Source organism: Antechinus flavipes, chromosome 1 (assembly GCF_016432865.1).
Source record: "Antechinus flavipes isolate AdamAnt ecotype Samford, QLD, Australia chromosome 1, AdamAnt_v2, whole genome shotgun sequence".
Taxonomy (NCBI): Eukaryota; Metazoa; Chordata; class Mammalia; order Dasyuromorphia; family Dasyuridae; genus Antechinus; species Antechinus flavipes.
The window spans coordinates 556,219,424-556,244,561 of record NC_067398.1 but is presented as its reverse complement, the minus strand read 5'-3'; positions in this window follow the sequence as shown (position 1 = coordinate 556,244,561).

The following is a 25,138-nucleotide window of genomic DNA, read 5'->3' as shown; positions in this document are numbered from 1 at the left end:
TTTGCTTTTTCTTCCTATAACTAGCTTAAAATCTTCTCCAAGAATTTGGCTGCTCTGCCACTTGGTGCATATATATTTAATATTGTTACTATTTCATTATTGATGCTACTCTTTATCAAAATTTAATTTTCTTGCTTATTTCTTTTAATTAAGTCTATTTTTACTTTTGCTTTTCTGAGATCAGAATTATTATCCTTGAGCTTTTTACTTCAGCTTAAGGCTTTTATCTTTATTCTGAATGAGTATCTCGGTGTCAAATGTGTTTCTTATAAACAGCACATAGGATTCTGTTTTTTAATCCACTCTGCTGTACATTTCAGTTTTATGGGAAAATTCATCCCATTCACATCCACAGTTATGATTTCCAGCTCTGTATTTTTTCTCCTCTCTTTATTCTTTTGCTCTCCTTTTCTAGCCTGCCCTTAATCTTATTTTTTTTTTTACCCATCCACCTCTTATTTTCTATCCTCTCTCCCCCTTCTCTTATTAGTGTTTTTTTCTAACCCACTTCACCCATTCCCTTACATTCTATCACCCCTTACCCCTCCTCTGACTTTTCCCCTAGTTATTCTTCCCTCTCTTCTATCCCTGTCCCTTTGTTTTCTTTCTTCTTTCTCTTCCTACTGCTTTATAGGATTAGATAAATTTCTATATCCACCCTGAATGATTAAGTCATTCCCTCTTAGTGTTAAAACTGATGAGATCAATCTTCAGACAGTGCTCATCTTTTCTATACTTCTCTTGAGTCTTGTGTTTTAAAATTAAATTTTCTGTTTGGTTCTAGTTTTTTTTTTCAATAGAAATGAATGAAAGTCTCTTACTTCATTGAAGCTCAAGCACCAACTCTGAAAGATGATGCTGAGTCTCTATGGATAGTTAATTCTTGATTGTAATCCTAAATCCTTTGCCTTCTGGAATGTGGTATTTCAGTACCTCTGATCCTTTTTTTTTTTTTTTTTTTCTGGCAGCTTGTAGTATTTTTTTATCTTGAGATTGTACTTCAGTGATGATGTTTGACTCCTTCAATAAGGACGAAGATAAAGTCACACTGATGATCAATTATTTTACTTGAAAAACCCACAAGCCTTGATTTAAATTGGAGAGATGATTTTAGATGATTATGCACTCAGTGCCACATCTGACATTGAGATGCAACAGAAATAGATTTATTTTCTACAATTTTTGTTAATTTTGACCTGACAATACCAAGAAAAGAGGTTCTCCACCAACTAACACTATATCACCCAAATGTGAAACCCTTGGAGGTAGCAAATGAAGAAATTTTGAATGCTGTGAATAGGTTCAGTTACCTTGGCAGAATACTTTCCAGTGATGTCCACATAAAAAATCAGCTTGCTGAATTGCCAGAACTAGCTCAGTGTTTGGGAAGCTCTGAAGGTTTGTATGAGAGAAAAGCTGTTAGATTGCCTACCAAACAGCAAGTCTACAGAGCCTTTGAATATACCTGTGGCATCTGGATAGTATACCTGGTCCATGCCAGGTAATTGAATCACTTCCATTTGAATTTTCTTAGGAAAATTTTGAAGATCAGTAAACAAGACAAGGCATTGAAGAGTGAGGAACTCTCTTAAATTGAATTTCTAAGCATTCATATTCCTGCAGAGTCCACAACTGTGATGAGATGGTTAAAATGCCAACTTAAAGACTATTTTATGGAGGATCACACAAGGCTAGAGCTTAAGAGGGGAAAAGCAACACAAGAAACTCTCAAGGTCTCCTATGTCTGAGAAAACTTTGGAATTGATTCTCAAGACTTGGGAGACACTTGGCACAGGACTGTCTAAGGCATGACCACCTCAAAGAAGATATTATTTTGCTCTATGAGCAAAGCAGAATTTCAATAACTCAAAAGAAACATGAGATGTGCAAATTCTGAGATATCTCCACTCTGAATATTCACATGTACTATTTGTGGCTATTTTGTGATGGAGCCTTCCAAGCTCTTAATTGACCTGATCAGTCACAGTTGGCCTCCACACAATGATGCCATATTTGTCCTTTTAGTGCACAAAGGATAACAGTTGTATGTATATGAAAATAGCATGTATATACATGTAGAAACCTATGTCTATGTATTTACACACTATATACATAGTTCACAAGTACTGATACATGTAGCATATGCATACTCATGAATTCATTGAATATTTTTGTTAATCGTGACTTCAGAGGACAGGAAATGATGTGTATCTCTTTAATTTGGTCAGATAGATGATGAACTACAAGAGTAAAATGAATGCTTGCTAATTTGGTGATTTATTTTACTTAAATCTTCTTTTAAAAGGGAGCAATTTAAAGAGGGAGAGTCATTGCAAAGCAACAATGAAATTTAAAAAGAGGTAAACTAATTATTATAAAAATTATACTCAAACACATTATCAGCTTTAAAATGCTATACATCAGTAAGACATGCTCATAACCAGCCTTTTTTATAGCTTTTTATTTTATGCATGGGTAATTTTACACCATTGACAATTGCAAAACATTTTGTTCCAACTTTTTCCCTCCTTTCCCCCACCCCTTCCCCCAGATGGTAGGTTGATCAATACATGTTAAATATGTTGAAATATAAGTTAAATACAATATATGTATACATGTCCAAACAATTATTTTTTTCTGTAAAAAAAGAATCGGACTTTGAAATAGTGTACAATTAGCTTGTGAAGGAAATCAAAAATGCAGGTGGACAAAAATAGAGGGTTTGGGAGTTGTATGTAGTGGTTCATAGTCATCTCCCAAAGTTCTTTTGCTGGGTGTAGCTGGTTCAGTTTATTACTGCTCCATTAGAACTGATTTGGTTCATCTCATTACTGAAGATGGCCAAGTCCATCAGAATTGATCATCATATAGTATTGTTGTTGAAGTATATAATGACGTCTTGGTCCTACTCATTTCACTCAGCATCACTTCATGTAAGTCTCTCCAGGCCTTTCTGAAATCATCCTGCTGGTCATTTCTTACACAATAATATTCCATAATATTCATAAATCAAAATTTATTCAGTCATTCTCCAATTGATGGACATCCACTCAGTTTCCAGTTTCTGGACACTACAAAGAGGGCTGCCACAAGCATGCTTGCCCATGCAGGTCCCTTTTCCTTCTTTAAAATCTCTTGGGTATATAAACTCAGTAGTAACACTGCTAGGTCAAAGGGTATGCACAGTTTGATAACTTTTTGAGCATAGTTCCAAATCGCTCTCGAGAATGGCTGGATGTGTTCACAATTCCACCATCAATGTATTAGTGTCCATGTTTTCCCACGCCCCCTCCAACATTCCGCATTATCTTTCCCTGTCATTCTAGCCAGTCTGACAGGTGTATAGTGGTATCTCAGAATTGTCTTAATTTGTATTTCTCTGATTAATAATGACTTGGAGCATCTTTTCATATGACTAGAAATAGTTTCAATTTCTTCATCTGAGAACCGTCTGTTCATGTCCTTTGACCATTTGTCAATTGGACAATGGCTTGATTTCTTATAAATTATATATTTTGGAAATGAGGCCTTTATCAGAATCTTTGACTGTAAACATGTTTTCCCAGTTTATTGCTTCCCTTCCAATCTTGTCTGCATTAGTTTTGTTTGTACAAAAGCTTTTCAATTTGCTATAATCAAAATTTTCTATTTTGTGATCAGTAATAATCTGTAGTTCTTCTTTGATCATAAATTCCTTCCTCTTCCACAAATCTGAGGTGTAAACTATCCTATGTTCCTCTAATTTATTTATAATCTCATTCTTTATGCCTAGGTCATGAACGCATTTTGATCTTATCTTGGTGTATGGTGTTAAGTGTGGGTCAATGCCAAGTTTCTGCCATACTAGTTTCTAATTTTCCCAACAATTTTTGCCAAACAGTGAGGTATTATCCCCAAAGCTGGGGTCTTTGGGATTGTCAAACATTAGAATATTAATATTATTGACTGATTTGTCCTTTGAATCTAACCTATTCCACTGATCAACTAGTCTATTTCTTAGCCAACACCAAATGGTTTTGGTAACCATTGCTTTATAATATAATTTTAGATCTGGTACTGCTAGGTCATCTTCATTTGATTTTTTTTTTTTCATTAGTCTGGAGACTGTTTGCTATTAGTCTCCTCAGGGTTGCAAACCTGCTCTTTTTCTCTATAGAAACTATCGATTGTCCTTTTGATTTTTTTACTCATTTTTTTTAAAGCCTTTAGGGACTGCCTTCAGGGCAAGAAGGTTATCAGCTTCCTCTGCAAAGAGGGAAAGGTATAAATGGGCTGAAAAGAGCAGAGAGGTATGAGAGTGCTCTGGGGAAAAGTTCCCCACCTGAAGTGATTCAGATCTGGTTAGCACAGGCCAGCTGAGTTCCCAGTGGAGAACCCTGTTGTGTGGCTTAGCGACTGCCCTGAGGCTAGAGATTGAGCACTGAAAGTGTCACTACCCCAGGCCAAAGCCCAACGTGGGTGGGGATATTAGCAGCTGACCAGCGAATAGCCCTGCACAGACCATAAGTGTCTCTGACCCAGGAAGCACAGTCACAATGGGGAAGTTCTATTGCCCCAGGCCACACCCCCCACTGTGCAGATTAGAGGCTGCCCTCGGCTGTGGCCTCTGCCATGCAATTTCGTAACTGCCCCAAGAAAAAGTCCCATACTGTGGATTGGGGCTGCACAATTGTGCTGTGATCTGTGCTGAGTCACTTCCAGTTTGGGGTGGGTATAGCCAGATCCTGTTAGGTTCTGGCTTTTTTTTTTTTTTTTTTAAGAGTGGCTTTGAATTCTCTGCTGATATGCTGTTTTGCAAGCAGAGCAAAAGGAATCAGTCTATGCCAGAGTTGTCTCTGTAATTTTTCTAACCATAGAGACCATCCCCAACCGGTCTGCACAATACGCTAGCCTCTAGTCCTATCCCTGCTTACGCTGATCTGCTCTGGCCCCTCAGAACAAACCTTTTTCTGATGAAATTCCAGATTATCTTTGGCTGGTGAGTTGCTGTACTTCTATCTTTGTGGGTTTTACCAGTCAAGTGCTATTTTTTAGATTGATTTTAATAATCGATCATGAGGGTATGAGAGAGCTTAGAAAATCGCATGTGCCTTCGCCGCCATCTTGGCTCCACCCATAACCAGCCTTTTATAACTTAGTAAATGAGCACTACTATTTTTTTTCCTATTTAAACTTTCTTTCACTTCTTAAAATTAACTATTTAATGTCAGGTAAGAATATCTAATTTTTCATGAATTTTCCTGTTCCCTAAATGTCATTTACTTTCATTTGTGGTAGTGTTTGTGATAAAAGGAAGCAGGTTATATTTTACAAATTTTATTATTTAGTATTAAATTTGGCCAAATAAGGTATTTTTCCTTGAAAGAAATTAGGAAATCTGTTCAGTTATGGCTTTCTATAACCCTACTCTTACAAGCATGGTGTAATTCATCTAGGGCTGGATTAACATTAACTGAAGTGGAAAACAAATGAATTTTTAATTCATTTAATTAATTTTTAAAACAAGATGGGGCAGCTATATGGCACAGTAGATAGATCACCAGTCCTGAAGTTAGGAGGACCTGAGTTCAAATCTGATCTCAGACACTTAATATGTATGACCCTGGGCAAGTCACTTAACTCCAATTGCCTCAGGGAAAAAAAAAAGAAAGAAAGGCAAGATTTGGCACTTCAAACCTGAGAAAAATATTTTAATCCTTGATATATTCCAAATATTTTAAATCATTATTGTAGAAAAATTCAGAATAATAAATCATTGTATCACATAAAGGCAACAGAGCATATCTTACACTGTTTTTTCTCTACTTTCAGCTCTCTTTCATTCTAAATCATTTTTCTTCTCTCTGTACTACTTGTTCAGGCCCATGGCCAAAGCTATAAGTAAAGCCCTAACTAAACCTTTGGAAAGATCACTATGGTGGTCTATAGATTTGGGGACTCCTCCTATCCCACCATTGATATTATTAACTAAATGATATAAGGACAGTTAGGAAAGGGAAACTGAGTTCTAAAGGGTCAATACAGACAAGATAGACAGTATATGATGAACTAGAGAAAGGGGTCTTAGGGTTTAGGGATGTTTTTTTTTCCTCTTTAACTCCTGCAAGTATATACTTCTTCCTTATATAGAAGTGGTACTCAAATTCTAGTTAAAAAACTAGAACAGGGTCATTATCCTGGTTATCTTTTCCCTAAGGATATCTCTGTCTTGAAAAGAAGTGAGGTTTTGTAAAGGCATCAAAGGAAGAACAAGGTAAAGGAAAAAGAAAAATTGAGGGAAGAAGTCATTGTCCTTACTTGAAAAAGACATTGAAGAATATGTTCCTTATTTTCATAAAAGTTAATGATGTGGCGGCAGAGCCTAGATAGCACAGTGTAGCCTGAGCTCTTTATGCCTTCCCTGAGAATCAACATCAGATGAAGTCTCTGAATGGATTTTGACAGAAGCCACAAGGAATGAAACAAATTTCCAGCAGAAAGTACCTTGGAAGGACTTCAGGAAAATTGGGTGATGAGAGGAGTGGAAGAAGCAAGACATGGTCCAGCATAGGCAAAGAGCAGGGAGGCCCAGGGTAGAGAGGTCCTGCCTGCAGAGAATCTAGTGGGAGGACCTTAGCCAAAAAGCAGTAGCATTGGCTACTCTACCCTGGTTCAGAAGTCAATGGATCAGCAAACTAGCTGTGACACTTCAAACACCACTATAGAAAACAAATAGTGCACCCCTGGACCCCAGCATAACAAGTAGGAATTGGCCACTTCCATCTAACTCAAAAGAAGTAGCAATATGGCCCCAGGGAAGTGGAAAACCCTTGTTACCTTGTATAGGAAGCTTGGGGCAATCTCCTCTTTGCCCTAGGAACAAAACTCAACTTTTTAAAATGAGCAAAAAAGTGGGAAAGAGCTCTGCTATTATGGAGACAGTGAATAACAGACCTCAAATTCTGAGGACACTGAAGGCAAAATGTCTCCAAATGAAACCTCAAAGAGTGCTATGAGTTGGTCTCCTCAAAAGGTTCTTTTGGAAGAATTCAAAAAGGATCTTTAAAAAGAATTTGAAGGAAAATAGGGGAAAGAAATGAGAGCTTTCAAAAAGAAAAACAGGAATTGTTTGGAAAAAAAAACAATTCTTAAAAAAAATTAGATTTGGTAAAATGGGAAAAAGAAAATAACTTCCTAGAAACAGAATTGGTGAAATGGGAAAAAAAATCTAATGGACAAAACAAAAATGAAAAAACTCAAAAGTTCAGTTGACCAAATACAAAAGGAGATTAAAAAAAAGAAAATAATTCAGTAAAAATTAGAATTGTGCAAATGGAAGTGGATGACTCAATGAGACCATCAAGAATCAGTAAAACAAAACCCATAAAATGTAAAAAAAAAAAAAATAGAAAATGTAAAATACTTGATCAGAAAAAAACATCTCATCTGGAAAATAAATCCAGGATAGACAATCTAAAAATTATTGGACTACCTGAAAACCACAATGAAAAAAAAAAGCTTGGACAACATTTTTCAAGAAATCATGAAGAAAAACTTCCCTGATATTCCAGAACCAGAATATAAAATAGCCATTGAAAGAATCCACTGATCTCTTCCTGAAAGAGACCCCAAAATGAAAACTTGAAGTGTAGCTAAATTTCAGAATTAGCAAACCAAGGAGAAAATACTGCAAGCAGCCAGAAAGAAACAATTCAAATATTGGGGAAGTACAATCAGGATTACCTAGGAACTAGTAGCTTCTACTTTAAAGGCCTAAAATATGATATTCCAGAAGACAAAGGAATTTGTTCTATAGCAAAGAATCAACTACCCACAATACTAACTAAGCATTATCTTTCAGGGAAAAAGATAGACATTCAATGAAATAGGGGATTTTTTTTTTCTGAAAAGAACAGAGCTGGACAGAAAATTTATTATTCAAATACAAAACTCAAGATGATACATTCCACTTCCTTTGTAAAAAGGGAAGAAAAATGTTATGTTATTAATGGTTAAAATGTTTACATCCTTGCATGGGAAGATTATATGTGTAACTCTTCAGAACTTTTTCTTTTGGGGGATATTTAGGTATAATTTGACTATTACGATGATATAAAAATGAAACTAGGTGTAGAAACAAAAGATTGTACTGGAAGAAGAGGAAAGGGAAGGTAAATGGGGTAAATTACTTCATACAAAAAGGCAAAAATTTCAGGAAAAGAAGGGAAGGGAGAGTATTGTGTGAAATATAATGATTTGGAATAAGATTTATCTTATTATGAGTTCCTTAGAAGAATTTAAGGAGAAAAAAATGTAGCATTTATTTTAAAATTAATAACATATTCCTTCATTTGTTTTCTAGTTATTATATACTTTTACAGATTTTCTTGATTTCAAATCCTGCTTCAGATACTTCATAGCTATTGGATCTTCCAAAAATCATTGAATTTTTTAGTTTCCTTATCTGTAAAATTGGGATAATAATGTTTACATTATCAGATTAATATGAGGATCAAATGAGCTAATATATCTATATACATAGAGAGCATGTATATATATATATATATTATATGAATGTGTATATGTGTGTATACTTGTATGATTACATGATTAACCTCCCTACTTTTTTGATCATAAATTTCCTCACTTTTAATCCAAATAATATTTCTTGTGTATAGCTCATCACTAGAAATATTCTGCATTCTACATATGTTCATCTTGTATCATTCCATCGTTTCTGCAATTCCTGACATTTTAGTTCTTTATTGATTTTCATATTCCCACTGCATTTGTTAAATGTTTAAAGTATCTATTTTGCATCATGTATAGACTAAGAGACTGGATGACGGTTTTTTCCCCTTAATTTCTCATCAAGTAGCCTTAGGGTCATGTAGTTACAATCTCAAATATATGATTTACTCAAACTCCTGGACTCAGAAAAAAGAAGTCACTCCCTCTTCAGATTTATTTACATGATATTTGTACAACCATTGTTATTGCTTCCTTCAAAATCTGTAGCCAACATGTCCAGTTTGAATTATCTTCCTTTATGTATTGATAGGGAAGTACAAAGTGAGAGGAGCTTTAGGGCAGTGGATAGGAGATGTTACTTTGTGTCTTATTTCTGTCTCCTTAGTAGTTATGTTAGTATTTTCTCTGTGAGTTTTACTTTCTCATTTGTAAAATATCAGATATGGAGGATAAGATCTCTAACAGCTGTAGCATTTGATGTGATGCTTCTAATTCCTTTGTTGCAGCTGTACCATTTCACAACACCATAAATGAAATGCTATACCTTTGCCTTTGAGCCTCTGTACTCAACTAACTCAGTTAGTTTCTGAATTACTTGATTATCAGTATAAAACCTTTCTAAATAGGTTCAATTGAAAGGATTCCTTGTTCTGATTAAGAATAGTATGCAGAAATGGGAATTTTATATGAGAGGGACGATACATTCCACTGCTCATCTTCACAAAATTTACTCCAAGAAAAGTTTTAATGGTCTGATTAGAAATCCAGATCTCAACATCTTTGTCTGCTAGTGGGTTGCCTTGGCTTTTAGAAATATACTTATTCAAAAATGGAGTTATGTTTATGTTTTAATTTCAAGACATAATGGGAAAATCACTGTATCTTCCCCTATTTCTAATGCCTTGGAACCATCTTGTTTCTCTCAGAAACTGTTTTAGTAATGTTAACTGCTCCCCAAAGGCAGAGCTGTAGGGGAACCTGCATCTACAGGTCATTAGTTACCTTCTGCATTACATTAGCTTGGTTATTTTTAGATAATCTCACTAATCTATATTCAGGGCAATTTCTAAATAATTTGAACCTTCACATATTTGAATTTCCAAATTCAGTCCCACTTGAAAGGGTGTGAGGAAATCTGAGAAAAAGAAAAAAAAAATAACTCACAGTGATGCTTTCCTCATCCGTAAATAAAAGCTGCTAAATTAGGCACAGATATTTAGTTGCTTGCTTAACAAAGCAAGTAAAATGATTCATCTATAATTAAATTTTGTTTTTAAAATTATTATGGTCTCCCCAAACATTTCTAGTTCTTTTTGCTCCAAAACAAGGGTGCTCATTACTGTCCAAATTAGGTACAAATAATGTGGCATTTTGACCTGCCTGAAGGAATGTGCCTTTCTAAATACTGAACTAATTTAGACACTGGGGAGGAACTAGATTCCTGAATTTTAATTATTCAAATATTCTTGCTGTCCACAGGATGTGAGTCAAAAAATTGATAGCAATATTGATAATCCCCTCAAGATACCCACAATAATAATCACAGTTTATTATATACTGTTTTATCATTAAACCATTTATTCTCTTCAGCTCATATGTTTCTCATAACAAAGCCACTGTGACCATCCCTATTTCACAAATTATAGCAACAACATTTTGGGGACTTTGAGGAATTTGACAAAGATCAAACGTGTAACTGGGGTTCAAACTCAGTTGTTTTGTGAGCCAAAGATAAGTGACTGACTACTCTTTATTTATAGACCTTTCTACATAGTTTAACCTGTATGTCTCTTCTATTTTATTCACAGATCAGATGAATAGCTTTAAAACTAGATTTATCAAAATACAGAATAGCTTCTTCAAAGTTAGAAGAGAAAAGGGAAAACAGAATAACTAGAGAGAGTGAAGTAAACATTAGTTTTAGATGTTAGATTGAATAAAAATAGCCAGAGACTCAAAAAAGGCCCAATTTGTTTCCCAGACATTTTGTTCATGCCTCTCTTTTATACTTTGGCTTCATTTCTAAGAAGATTTCTCTTCAGATCTTGATCTTCCACCTCCTACCTTTCTCCTTCACTTCTAGTAAACACAAATATTTACTTTCAAAGTTTTGCCCAATAATTAAAGTAAGCAAGCTTCATTTTCAAGGGGAAGTTGCTCTGATTGTCACTGGCATGTCTTTTATTTATTTATTTTTTTTTTTGGGGGGGGGGGAATCTTTTCTTTGTCTCTAAGCAGATTTGTTCCCAGGAAATTTCCCTAAAGCCTTCTGATAACTCATCCTGATTATTTTTTCCTTTTTATGGAACAAATGCACCTTGACAAACCAGTTATTCTTTACAAGGAAAGAAGCACTGCTAGAGAGGAGGTAAGCTTATCAAGAACTCCAGCAATCAGTATCAATGCCATTCTATTATGTGTATAAGAGGTGAAACAAACAAAAAGCTAAATGCATCCTGAAGTAAAAATTAAAAAAAAATTCGGTTCTTATTTCCCAACTGTTACAGATTTATAGCATCTTTAAATCTATGATCCCACAATCCTATGATCTCAGAATTTGAAAAAAAAAAGGCCTTCTAGTTCAACCAAACCTGAATAAAACCTCCCCCCTGAAATATAAACAGGTGATTATCTATTTTTTTTTTTGCTTGAAGACTTAAAATACAGATGAAACACATTGTATCCTACATCAGTTTTTCTTTTGAACAAATCTAGTCATTAAGAAATTTTACCTTCCACGTAGTTTCAGTTTTTGAGAATTTTTCACCATTGTTCCTACTTCTGCTCTGTGAAGAACAATTGATTTTAAAATTCACCTGCACAAAACAAATAAACAAATGACAACAGCAATACATAGACACAATACAACCAATTCCCCACCCCCAACCAGTGATTACCTATTGCTTCTTTAATTAAAACAAAACAAATCAAAATTGAAGATTCCAGAGCCATTTAAAGCATTTTCCAGATGTGCAGCATCTTCCTTCTTGTTTCCTTTTTTCTAGTCAAATTGCCATATATGGTTACATGTTTCTCATAACAGATAACCATGCTGTTTCACTGGCTGTTTTCTACACTTAGATTGAATTGCCTCTTCCTCTTCCATGTTTCACAAAATCTTTACTTTCCTTATAAATTTTGCTAATATACCATCTAACATGAGGCCTCTTGCTAATCCTCCTACCGAATTTCTTCGTGTTTGTTTTTCTATATTAACATGTGTAAATGTTGTTTCTCCCTAAAGAATAAAATTTCCTTTTTTTTTAGATGTATAATAGAGTTTCTTTTTTAAATTAATTCATTTTAATACACATAACTTTATGAATCATGTTGGGAGAGAAAAATTAGAGGAAAACAGAAAAACCATGAGAGAGTTTAAGAAAAACATAAAAAAGAAATAAACATAGCATGTGTTGATTTGCATTTAGTATCTATAGTTCTTTTTCTAGATGTAGATGGCATTTTCTGTCTAAGGTCTATTGGAATTGTTTTGGATCACTAAACCTCTGAGAACAATCAACTCTTTCATAATTGAGCATCACATAATTTTGCTGTTATTATATTTCTGCTTCTGCTTGTTTTGTTCAGCATGAGTTCATCTAAATCTTTTAAGGCCTTTCTAAAATCAACTTTTTCATCATTTATTACAGAACAATAATATTCCATTAACTTTATATAGTAAAACTTGTTCAGCCATTCCCCAACTGATGGGCATCTATTCTTTTTACAATTTTTTGCTATCACAAAAAGAGCTGCTATAAACATTTTCTCACATGTGGATCTTTTCCCCTTCTTTATGATTTCCTTGGGATACAGACCCAGTAATAACACTGCTGGGTCAAAGGATATGCACAGTTTTATAGTCCTTTTGGCATGGTTGCAAACTGCTCTGTAGAATGGTTGGATCATTTCACAACTCCACCAACAATGTATTAGTGTCCCAGTTTTCCCACATACCCTCCAATATTTATCATTATCTTTTCTTAGCATCTTAGCCAATCTGAGAGATATGAGATGGTACCTCAGAGTTTTAATTTGCTTTTTTTTATTCAATAGTAATAGAGCATTTTTTCATCACTATAGATGGCTTTAATTTCATCATCTAAAAATTATCTGTTCATATCCTTTGACCATTTATCAACTGGGAAATGACTAGTATTCTTTCAAATTTGACACAGTTCTTTATATATTTTAGAAATAAGAACTTTGTCAAAAACACTGGCTATAAATATTGTTTCCCAGGTTTGTACTTTTCTTTAATGTTATTTCTGTTAGTTTTCTTTGTGTAAACACTTTTTAATTTAATGTAATCAAGTTGTCCATTTTGCCTTTTACAATGTTCTTTAGTTCTTCTTTGGTCATAAATTCCTTTTTTCTCCAGAGATCTGATAGGTAAATTATATTTTGTTCTCCTAATTTATTTATGGCATCCTTTATGCCCAAATCATGTACCTATTTTGACCTTATTTTGGGGAGTAAGATGTAGGTTTATGCTGAGTTTCCATATTGTTTTCCAGTTTTCCTACCAATTTTTGTCAAATACTGAGTTCTTATCCCATAAGCTGGAGTTTGGGGTTTATCAAATACTAGATTACTATACATCTTGATTATTGTGTCATGTGTATCTAATCTATTTCATTGATCCACCATTCTATTTCTTAGCCAATTCCAAATGGTTTTGATGACTGCTGCTTTATAAAATAGTTTTAGGTTTGTACTATTTTTTGTTTTAATTTTCCTTTTCTGTCTTTTTTATCTTTTTCATTTTGTATTTAAATGTTAACAAATAAATATTTAAAAAAGAAATATGCTATATGCATCCAAAGAAACAACAGATAAATAGAAGCATGTATAGAATAATTCTATGTATACATGTGTGTGTATACCATTCTTTGTATTTCTTTTCATTCATTCCCTTGTTATTCTTGACCTTTTGTTATTCCAGACAAATTTTGTTATTATTTTTTCTAGTTCTATAAAAATATTTTTGGAAGTTTCATTGTCATAGCACTTGACAAGTAGATAAATTTAGGCACAATTATCAATTTTATTATATTAGCTCAGCCTATCCATGAGCATTTGATATTTTTCTAATTTTTTAGATGTGATTTTATTTGTGTGAGAAAGATTTTATAATTGTATTTATATAACTTTTGGGTTTGTCTTGTCAGGTAGAGCCCTGAATATTTTATTTTGTCTACAAGAATAAAATTTTCTTGAGGATAAGAACTATATCATTTTTGTTCTCAAATTCTCAGGCCCTAACATAATCAATAACATGTTTCTTCATATATGGTTATTGATTAATAGATGACTGGCTGATTCAATTTTATATAGGGAAACCCATCAGATAGCTGAAAAGAGTTATGTTTTCCCTAACTCTTCCCTTTTCTAGGATAAACATTCAAATTAACTTCAATTCTGTAGCATAATCTTAAAGCTCTTAGCCATTCTAGATGTTTCTGTCTTAATATACTCAATTTTATTAATGTCTTAAAATTTCACAATTGGAACTATGTGTGATTTAGATGTGAGCTGCCCAAGGAATATAACACAAGAAGACTATCACTTTCCTAGGCATATGTTCTCATAAGTCTGAGTGGGTTTAGCTATTATATGTGTGTGTGTGTGTGTGATTTTTAATTTATAAAATAAAATAAGTATTTTCACAACATAAAACAATTAAAGAAGTGATTGCACATGAAATTTCTAGAAAAACTTTTGCTAGAGGGTTTGCTTTTTAGAGTCACATCATACTCAATTTTTTTAGAATCTTTCTTTCTGACAACCCGATTACTAACATTAATTTATAGTCTGTGTTTCCAAATATAAAACTTGGCCTTATTGAGTCCCTTGAAATTAATCTTTTATGATGGTTTATTTGTTAAATTTCCTTTTGAGTTCAGGTATGAATGAGAAAAAGTTCTGAAAAATCTGTGGCTTCCTTGAATGACCATTTAAAAAAAATAATATTATGATCAGTTTTTCTAGATATGACACTTTTTACTGCTGTCCTAGTTCTTTTGATTACCTATATATTATTCTGGGACTTGGAATCTTTTATGGTACCTACTGATAAATCCTGTATAATTATAAATAAAAATAAAGCTCCAACATATTTGAATTTATTTGTTTGTTTCTTGTAGATTTTGCTTTGGTAGTTTTGAAATTTGGCAATAATATTCCTATTTTTCCTTCTATTATCTCTTTGAGTAAGTGATTCATGGATCATTTTAATTTCTTCTTTACCCTCTTATTCTATCATTTCAAAGCAATTTTCTTTGATTATTTTTGTATTATTGTATCAAGGTCCTTTTTTTTTTTTTTGATAATACCTTTCAAGCAGTCCCAATTATTTTTATATTTTATGTTCTTGTTCTTCTCTACAGATCAGTTGTTTTTCTTATGTTTCACATTCTCTTCTAGTTTTTTTTTCATTCTTTATATTTTGTTTTATTATTTCTTTGTCTTTTGTTGTTTCACTGGTTTATCCTTGCCTAATTCTAATTTTCAAATAGTCATTTTCTGCTTTAAGATTCTGATCTCCTTTTCTAATAGGTTGACTTTCCATAATTTTTTTTTTAATGAATGGCCCTTATTTTTTAGTTTCTTCTCAATCTTCCCCATTTGATTTTTAAAGCATTTTTAAAATTCTATAAATTCTTTCTGGGAAGGTAGCTAGTTAATGTTACTCTTTAGAAGAGGCTTTTTTCTTTTTTACTTCACTCTCCTAATCTAAAGATGAACTCCAGTCTTTCCTGTTCCCATAGTAAGTTTCTATGGTTTGGTTCTTTCTTTTTTGGCTTTTTTTTTGTTTTGTTTTGTTTTGAAGATTTTAATGAGAATTATTAGTGTAAGCATTTCTAATCCTGGGATAGGAAGGATGGTGCCTCTGGCTTCATGTCAGCTCTCCCTTTGACTTGATGCCCAAACCAAAAACTCCACCCTCTTGCAAGAGCCTGCAGTCAGCAGGGTCTCTGCCCTGTTATTTCTGCCCTCACCAGGTGTGCTGGTTCCTTCTTGCCCAGGGAAGTAGCTCAGCAGCAAAGCTGAGCTTGGTGTTCCTAATCAACAGAGCTTCCCTCAATCTTCCCAGACTCAGGCCCCCAAATCTCTAATAGTATTCCCTTCCATTTATTCTATTCTGTCATTTCTTTCCCCTTGTCCCTCACATCAAAAATCTTTTGTAACTGTTTTTAGGATCCTTCTAACGACCTAATCACTGGCCCTCTTTTCTGCCCTGGAACTGTTAAGTGTCCCTGCCTCATAATAGCGGCAAGATCTAGTGTGCTAAGGCAATAGAGTCCTGCTATGCTAGCACTGGAGCCAGGCCTGGGCCTATGTTGTGCTAGTGTGGCCTGCCCTGGAATTGCAGGCTGCACTCCCACCCTGTTGTCACAGACCTTTTCTGCTGATCTTCCAAGTTCTCTTTGGTGCCTGTGGCTGAAAGGTCTGGAAGCTATCAGATGCTGATTCAGAAGTCCCTAGGTCAATTTGTGATTTGTTGGCAAGGGGCTACGGCTGGGCCTGTCGCTCAGACCAAGGATCAGGGCTGTACTAGCATACCTGTACCAGGACTGCAGACTGGGATTCCATCCTAATGTTATAGACCTTTTCTGCTGATCTTCTAAATTGCCTTCAGCTGGAAAACTGTTCTAATCCATTTTGGGGATATTCTGATGCTCTAAAATTTGTTTAAAATCATTACTTAAAGGAATTTGGAATAGTTTGGGGGAGAGATTGGGAGAGTTCTTGCCTTTACTCTGCCATCTTGGCTCAGCCACCCGAAGATTACATTTATTTAATGGGAGAGACTAGATATAGATAAATAGATAGATAGATAGATAGATAGATAGATAGATAGATATGAAAGTGATAGGGAAGAGTGAATTTGGAATTCATAGTTAGCAGGCTCTTCCAAGGAATGATGGTAATATGAAACTTCAATTGATTTCTGAGCCCAAAACAAGAACTAGAAATGGTTTGGAAGTGTGCAAATGGTAACAGAAAGAGTAGTGGGGAAGATGATGGCAAGATTAACAAAGGGGACAAATATATGGAATGTTAACATATTGTGCTTTCATGGTCTTTGCATTTCTGTTATTTGTATTCCTATCTCTTACGGTAGATACTATCATTCTACTTAATTTCTTATCATTATCTTAAAGATGCATTAGGGCATTTCCCACAACCACTCCAACATTCCACATTATCTTTCCCTGTCATTCTAGCCAATCTGACAGGTATGTAGTGGTATCTCAGAGTTGTCTTAATTTGCATTCCTCTGATTAATAATGACTTGCCCCATCTTTTCATATGACTAGAAATAGTTTCAATTTCTTCATCTGAGAATTGTCTGTTCATATGCTTTGACTATTTATCAACTGGAGAATGGTTTGATTTCTTATAAATTTGAGCCAATTCTCTATATATTTTGGAAATGAAGCCTTTATCAGAGCCTTTGACTGTAAAAATGTTTTCCCAATTTATTGTTTCCCTTCTAATCTTATCTGCATTAGTTTTGTTTGTACAAAAGCTTTTCAATTTGATATAATCAAAATTTTCTATTTTGTGATCAATAATGATCTCTAGTTCTTCTTTGGTTTTAAATTCCTCTAATTTATTTATAATCTCATTATTTATGTCTAGGTCATGAACCCATTTTGACCTTATCTTGGTGTACGGTGTTAAGTGTGGGTCAATGCCTAGTTTCTGCCATACTAGTTTCCAATTTTCCCAGCAATTTTTGTCAAACAGTGAGTTCTTATCCCAAAAGCTGGGGTTTTTGGTTTTGTTAAACACTAGAGTATTAAAGTTATTGACTTTAAGAGGAGAGATCTTTTACAGAACTGAGACAATCCAGAAATCAACCCATAGATTTTTTCATTGACTTCCTTAAAAATCCGAGGTTATGGGACATGTTTAGAAAAAGTCCAATTGGGAGCCAATACAGGACAGCAGCATATAGAAAGCACTTAATGTGTTTTCCTAAAATCTCCCTTTAAAAAGCCAATAAAAGTTGAAATACATTCTTTTAATGGAAAATAACTTAGTAGGTCTTGAAGAGATATATATGACACAGGTATGGAAGCTGACCCAAAACTCACATGAATGAAACACTAGTTATGGGACCATGTGGTAGCTACAGAAGCATCATCAGCATCAGGTTTTCTCAGACCAGAAATGAAAAGGAGATAAATAATCAGAAAGGGATTTCAGGGTCCCTTATGTTATCACTGGACAGAGGAAAGATATTGTTTGGCACTTCCATTGCCTATGTCCACTTCTAGGTCATAGTTCAAAGGGTGAGAGGGACACTCACAAACTAATATGGAGCAGAAAATCTGAGGGGCAGATTACTTTGGTGTCACTGAACCAGAGAGAAGTAAGAGAAAAAAGAAATAAGGGAAAGAAAAGTAATAATAAAAGGAAGATCAAATAAAGTATGTCAGAGGTAGATACAAAGCAGACTTTGGAAGAGCAACAGGTTAAGAAGAGAGAAAAAAAGAATAGACAGTAGAAAATAGGGTTGAGGGAAATGAAAAGTTAGTAATAATTGTGGTTCGGAAGAACTGACCCATAAAAATGGAAGCAAATAGAATGAATTAGAAACCAGAAGCTAATAATATTTTGTTTACAAGAAATTTGCTTGAAAGAAAGAATTATATACATAGTTAAAAGAAGGTGTTTGAGTGGAATCAGTTATGTTTCAGCTGAAGTAAAAAAGTCAAGTATCAATCATGATCCCAAACAAAGTAAAATCAAAAGAAAGTGATATGACTAATTAAAGAGGATAAGCAGGAAAACTGCATCTTCCTAAAAAGCACCATCAAATAACAAATTAACATCAATGCAAAACACATGTGTACTTAACAACATAGCATCCAGATTCTTATGGGGGGAAGTTAAATGAATTACAGGAAAAAGTAGTAAAATCATAAAAGGAGAGGATGCAAACTTTCTCCTCTTAGAACTAGATGAAGTTTAACATTCCTGCCCCACCCCACTCCCCCACCCCCAAAAAAAGAGAGAGGTAAAAAAAGATATAGAATCTTAGAAAATTTAGGTATGATAAAACTCTGGAGAAAAGAGAATGAGAAGTGAAAGGAATTGACCTTTTATTAGCTGTATATGATATTTTCACAAAAATCAAAGATGCATTAGGTCATAGAAATCTCACAAATAAATATAGAAAAGCAGAAATATCAAATTCACTCTTCTCATACCACAAGGAAATAAAAGTAATATTCAATAAAAGGCTGTGGATGCATAGATAAAAAATAATTGGAAATTAAATAATCTTATCTTAAAGTATGAATTGACCAAAGAATAAATCATAGAAATAATAATTTCATTAAAATGAATGACAACAATGGGGCAACCATCCAAAATTTGTGGTAGGCAGTCAAAGAATACTTAGGGGAAATTTTCTATCTTTAAGCATGTAGAACAACAAAAGAGAGAAAGAACAGATCAATGAATTGGACAGGCTACTTTAGAAAAAATAATTTAAAAAAGAACAAATTAAAAATTCCCAAATAAGCAACAAATGAAAATCTGGGAAACCAAAAGAGAGATCAATAAAACTGAAAGTTTTTATATATATATAAATAAAACTTAAATAAAAAAATACATTGAAGCTAAGATATATTTAAAAAAAAACAATAAAATATACCATTCATTAATTTCATTAAGAAAAGAAATGAGAAGATTCTAGAAAAATGGTGGAGTAGTTTAGAAAATTCCAGGCACTCCAGATTTCCCCCATAAACAAGAAAATTTGTGCCTCAGGGCAAATATAGACCAGTGAAAAACAAAAACAATTTGGGACAGAATATGGGTTCTACTGGGACAGCTGGAGTAAACTCAAGGAAAGACCTTATAACCTAAGTTTAACTGATATGAGTTATAAGCACCTCCAGGCTAGCTCCACAGAAATAGTCAGCAGGAACCCCTGGGGATATCTGTATTTGAAGTTATCTCAGACCCAACCAAAGGAACTTTCATCTCCAGGACAGAATGGGAAGTAGATCGGGAGAACTGAGTCTGGGAATTCTGAGGGAATCTATGCAAATAAGGAAATACAGGCCTAGCTGTGCTGCTGAGATGTGGTCCTGGGCCCAGCACATCCAATGAAAGCAGAAGCAGTAAGGCTTCTTTATAAGAGGTTGGTGTTCTTGATTTTGGGTTCCATGTAAGAGGGGAAAACTGAAATGAAGCCAGAGGCATTAGAAATGCTTACATGAATGAATTCTTATTTTTAAAAAAATGAACAGGCAAAGAAGCCCAGTATTAAAAATTTACTATGGAAATAGGGAACACCAAGGTTCATCTTCAGAGGAGAACAGTGAAGTAAAAACTACTACCACTACTATTACTACTACTACTACTACTACTAATAATAATGATAATAATAATAATAATAATCAGAAAAATCTAAAAAATTAGCAATAAGAAACATTTAAGAAATTATTATTTTTTTTAAATCAACGAATGAAAAAAGATCAAGTCTTAAGACAGAAAATGGCTCTTTCAAAATCAGAACTGGACAAGAAGAAGCCAGTGAAGCTATAAGAGATAAGGAAGCAACAAAAGAAAATATAAGGGATGACAAATAGAAACATTTTATAAAAATAATATATCTGGAGAACAGACCAAAAAGATAAAATATAAAAATTATTGGACTAACTGAAAATTCTGATAAAAAAAAAAAACTTGACACAATAAAACAAGAAATAAACAAATTGTCCCAAAAGTGATAGAAAAAGAAAGAAAAGTATAAATAGAAAAAAAGTCTAATTACCACCTAAAAGAGGTGCTAGGAGGAAGACATAAGAAAAATATTGCTAAATTTTGAAACCTCCATTTCAAAGGGGAAAAAAAAATTTACAAGGAAAAAAAGAAAAATTCAAATATACTAGAGCTACAATTAGAATTATATAGAATTTACTAACAGCTACAATAAAAGACCATATGTCCTGAATATATTTCACCAATCAAAAAACTAGTGTTGTGGTAAAAATATTACATTCTGCAAAATTATGTATAATAATTAAGGGGGGGGGGAACCTTTCAATGAACTCACAGATTTTCAGGATTTTATTTCAAACAAGCCTGCACTCAATAGAAAATTTAATATATATGAGCCAGCATCAAAGATTAATTTCAAAGGACTCAATAAAAATAAACTTTATGTTTTATACATAATCCATATGTCCAAGATTCACATTGGCAATTGGGTAGTCCCAAAGAGGAGAGATTGGGGCGGAGCTGAGTATGATGTGACTCTAAAAAACAAAGCCATCTAGGAAAAAGTAAATATAGTAATTATACCATATGAATGAGGTGTGAGAGCAGAACTGATACAGGGGAATTAGATGGGTGAGGAAGACTGGTAATTCCGAAACCCTACTCACATTGGGAATGGGTTAAAGAAGGGAAAATAGTGAAAGAAGGAGTTCTATTAAATTACTTTAATGATAGAACCACTAATTTAAAATCTAAGCCAGAATCAGCAAAAACAGAAAAAGAAAATTATAAAGCAATTAGTTTAATTTTAATTATTATTAATGCAAAAATAATGAAATACTAGTAAGGACATAACATATATTACAAAGATCATATAGTACTTATGTCAGGAATCTAGAACTGGTTCAATATTAGGAAAACTATCAGCATAATTGACTATATTAATGATTAAAATAAAAAAAATCATATCAATAGATATGGGAAAAGCCTTGTTTCAAAATGCAACACCCATTTCTATTAAAAACATTACCATGCCTTTCAAAATATTATATATAGTATTTATTTCAAGTCAACGATAGGCATTACCTGAAATGAGGATAAACGTGCAGGCTTCCCAATAAGAACAGGGTTGTGAAGCAAAGATGTTCATTATCACCACTATTATTCAATATTAGAAGTTCTAGCAATAGAAACAAGATAAGAAAAAGAAACTGAAAAAATAAAAATAAACAATGAAAAATCAAAGCTATCACTGTCAAGGATGATGGTATACACTGAATACCCTAGAGCATCAACTAAAAAGCTGGTTTAGAACAATTAACAATCTCAGGAAAGTTGTAGAATAAAAAAAAAACATAAATCATCAGAATTTCTGTGTGTTACCAATAAAATCTGACAGCAACTCAAGATAGACTGAAAATACATGAAGAAAGGTCAGATTCTCTGGGTTGAAAGAGTGTTCAGGCCAGGTTAGACAGACTCTGAGAAAGCCAGTAAGAGCATCTAAATCACAACAAATCAGCAACTGAAACCCTTAGTCCTGGCTCAATAGAGGAGCAGACCAGTGGAGTAGTTTCCAGTCCTAGCTAAGAAGACAAACTCTGGGAAACCAGGCTATTTCATGAAAAGACCAGTCAAAACTACCCCTAGCAAACACAAGGGACCCCTGTACACAAAGCCAAGGCTCAGAGTTATACAGGAAGGTTAGGACAGAGCCCCCTTTACCCAGAAGCAGAGTTCAACTATAAAAGTAAAAAAGAAGAAATATCAAGAGGAAAGAAAAGAAATTAGCAAGAAACAGAAAAGAAGCTTGATCATAGAAAGCTAACATGGTTACAGGGCAGATCAAAACACTAACTCATGACCTAGGTAGTGACTTAATCAAACTTGGGCCCTTCAAACTATTTTTTCAATAATGCTTTATGATTCTGATTTATCTGGGTAATGGCATCAGGTATTCAATTGTCCTCATAGAGGAAAAATAAGCTCAATTTTGGAGACAGAATATGACAAGAATTGGTTGTTTCTCACTATAATGGTCAATTAACAATGAGCAAAAAACTTTTTCTGATATTGTCTTAATTGCACAGAATTTCATGGCATTGTTAGTAAGGATAAATATTAAAATAAAGTTCATTGTCTTTTGATTAAAAAAAAATATTAACTCAGATGAGGACAGAATGTCCACAGAAGAAATCTCAAAGAAAAAGATAAGTTGATCTCAATACTAAAGAGGTTTCTTGGAAATGCATGTAAAAAATTTCAAAAGGCAAGTAAGAGAAATAGAAGAAAAACTGAAAAAAGAAATAGGAGGAAAGCATAAGAGTCAACAGTTTGAAAAAGGAAGGAAAAAATTGTCTAAAGAGAACAACTCCTTAAACAGTAGAATAAACCAAATGGAACAAGAGCTACAAAAGATAACTGAAGAAAATCACACATCAGAAACGATAACAGGGCAAATAGAGGCTAATGACTTTATGAAACAGTAAAATAAGTGAAATGACTAAAAAGAATTTAAAAAAAAAACAGAAAAAAAATGTGAAATAGCTCATTGGCAAAACAACAGCCTGGAAAATAGATTCAAGTGAGACAATTTAAAAATTATTGGCTTACTTGAAAGCCGTTACTAAAAAAAGAGCCTAGATAGCATTCTACGAGAGGTTATTAAGGAAAACTGCCCCAATATTCTAGAAACAGAGGAGGAAATACTCATTGAAAGAATCCATTGATCACCTTTGGAAAGAGATCCTACAAGGAAAAACCCAAGGAACATTGTTGCAAAACTCCAAAACTATAAATCTCAAGGAAAAAATATTTCAAGCTGCCAAACAAAAACAAATCAAATATCAAGAAACAACAATCAAGATTGTCCAGCATCTGGTAACTTCTACAACAAAGGATTGGAGGGCCAAGAATATCATATTCTGGAAGGCAAAGGACCTGAGGTTGCAACCAAGAATTAACTATTCAGTAAGATTCAGCACAATATTTCAGAGGATGAGATGGAACTTCAATGAAGTAAAAGACTTTCAATCATTTATATTAAAAAAAACAGAACTAAACAGAAAATGTAACTTATGATCACAGGACTCAAGAGAAACAGAAAGAAAAATGGGGTAGGGGGGAAAATATATATATATATATATATATATAAAGGTTAAACTGTTTACATCCCTGGACAAAGAAACAATATGTGTAACTCTTGAAAACTATATCTGTCACTGGGGCAGACAAACAGACAGGGGCATCATATGGATGGAGAGTATGATTGTGAATGGTCCTTGATGTAATGACATTAAAGAAAAAGACATTAAGGGATGGAAAAAGCGCTATACTAGAAAAGGAGTGGTATAATGTAATAATTAGTTCACGTGAAGAGTTCATGAAAGACCAATTTAAATTGAAGGAAAGAAGTCTGGCTGCAAAAAATAAAGAAATTCCATTTAAGATAACTGCAGAAAATATAACGTATTTTGGCATCTATCTGCTAAGAAAACCCCAGGAATGATTATAATTACAAACATTTCTGCAGAAATAGAGATCTGAAAAATTGGAGTAATATTAATTGCTTATGGGTAGACTAGATGAATGTAATATAATAACAATTTTGTCTAGCTACATGAACTTATTCATGCCATAACAAAGTATCAGAAATATTTTTTATCAATAGAAAAAAATAATAGAATTATTTTGAAAGAAGAATCAAGAATATTAAGAGAATCAGTGAAAAAAATTAAAGGCATGTCATCTATTAGTACCAGATCTTTGTAATAACAAAGCAGAAGTATACACTATTAAGTGACCAGAGTAATCAAGTGTTTGATAAAATCAAATATCCAAAAGATTGAGATTACAATTCACTAGTTGACTAAAATTGCTGGGAAAACTAAGCTTAGACTGATATTTCACACAATATGCCAATATAAAGTCAAAATAAATGAAAATTATGATTTAGTCATAAGGATAATTCCATAAGTATATTAGGGGAAGACCAGAAGGTATTCCTGCTGTATCTTATACAAGAGGGAAGAATTTGTGACCAAATAACAGATAGAGGGATTCACATGGAGACAATTTTGATTAAATGAAATTTAAAGACTTTTGAAAAAGGAAAATGATTCATCAATTATTGGGAGAACTGAGTAAAATTTACAAAAATAAAAATTATTCCTTCTGTAATAAATGGTCGATATATGGACAGTTTTCTGCAGAAAAAATCAAATCTATTTATACTTATGTGATTAAATACTCTAAATCAGTATTGATTCAAGAAATACAAATTATAGTAACACTAAATTACCACCTCATGAATATAAGATTGGCTAACATGACAGAAAAAAATAAATTAAAAATACTGAAGACAATATGGAAAATTGGGATACTAATGTGCCATTGGTGGATTTGTAAACTTAACCATTCTGGTACTATGTCCTAAGGCTATAAAACTGTGGATAACCTTTAACTCAGCAATACCATTACTAGGTCTAAAACCTAGAGATTTAAAAGAGAAAAGCACTTGTATGTACAAAAATATTTAGAGGAATTCTTTTTCATGGTGTTAAAGAATCAGAAATAGAAGAGACATTTATCAATTAGTGATAAAGAATTGAAGATGGAAGGAATATCCATTAATTGAGGAAAGGCTGAACAAGTTATAATA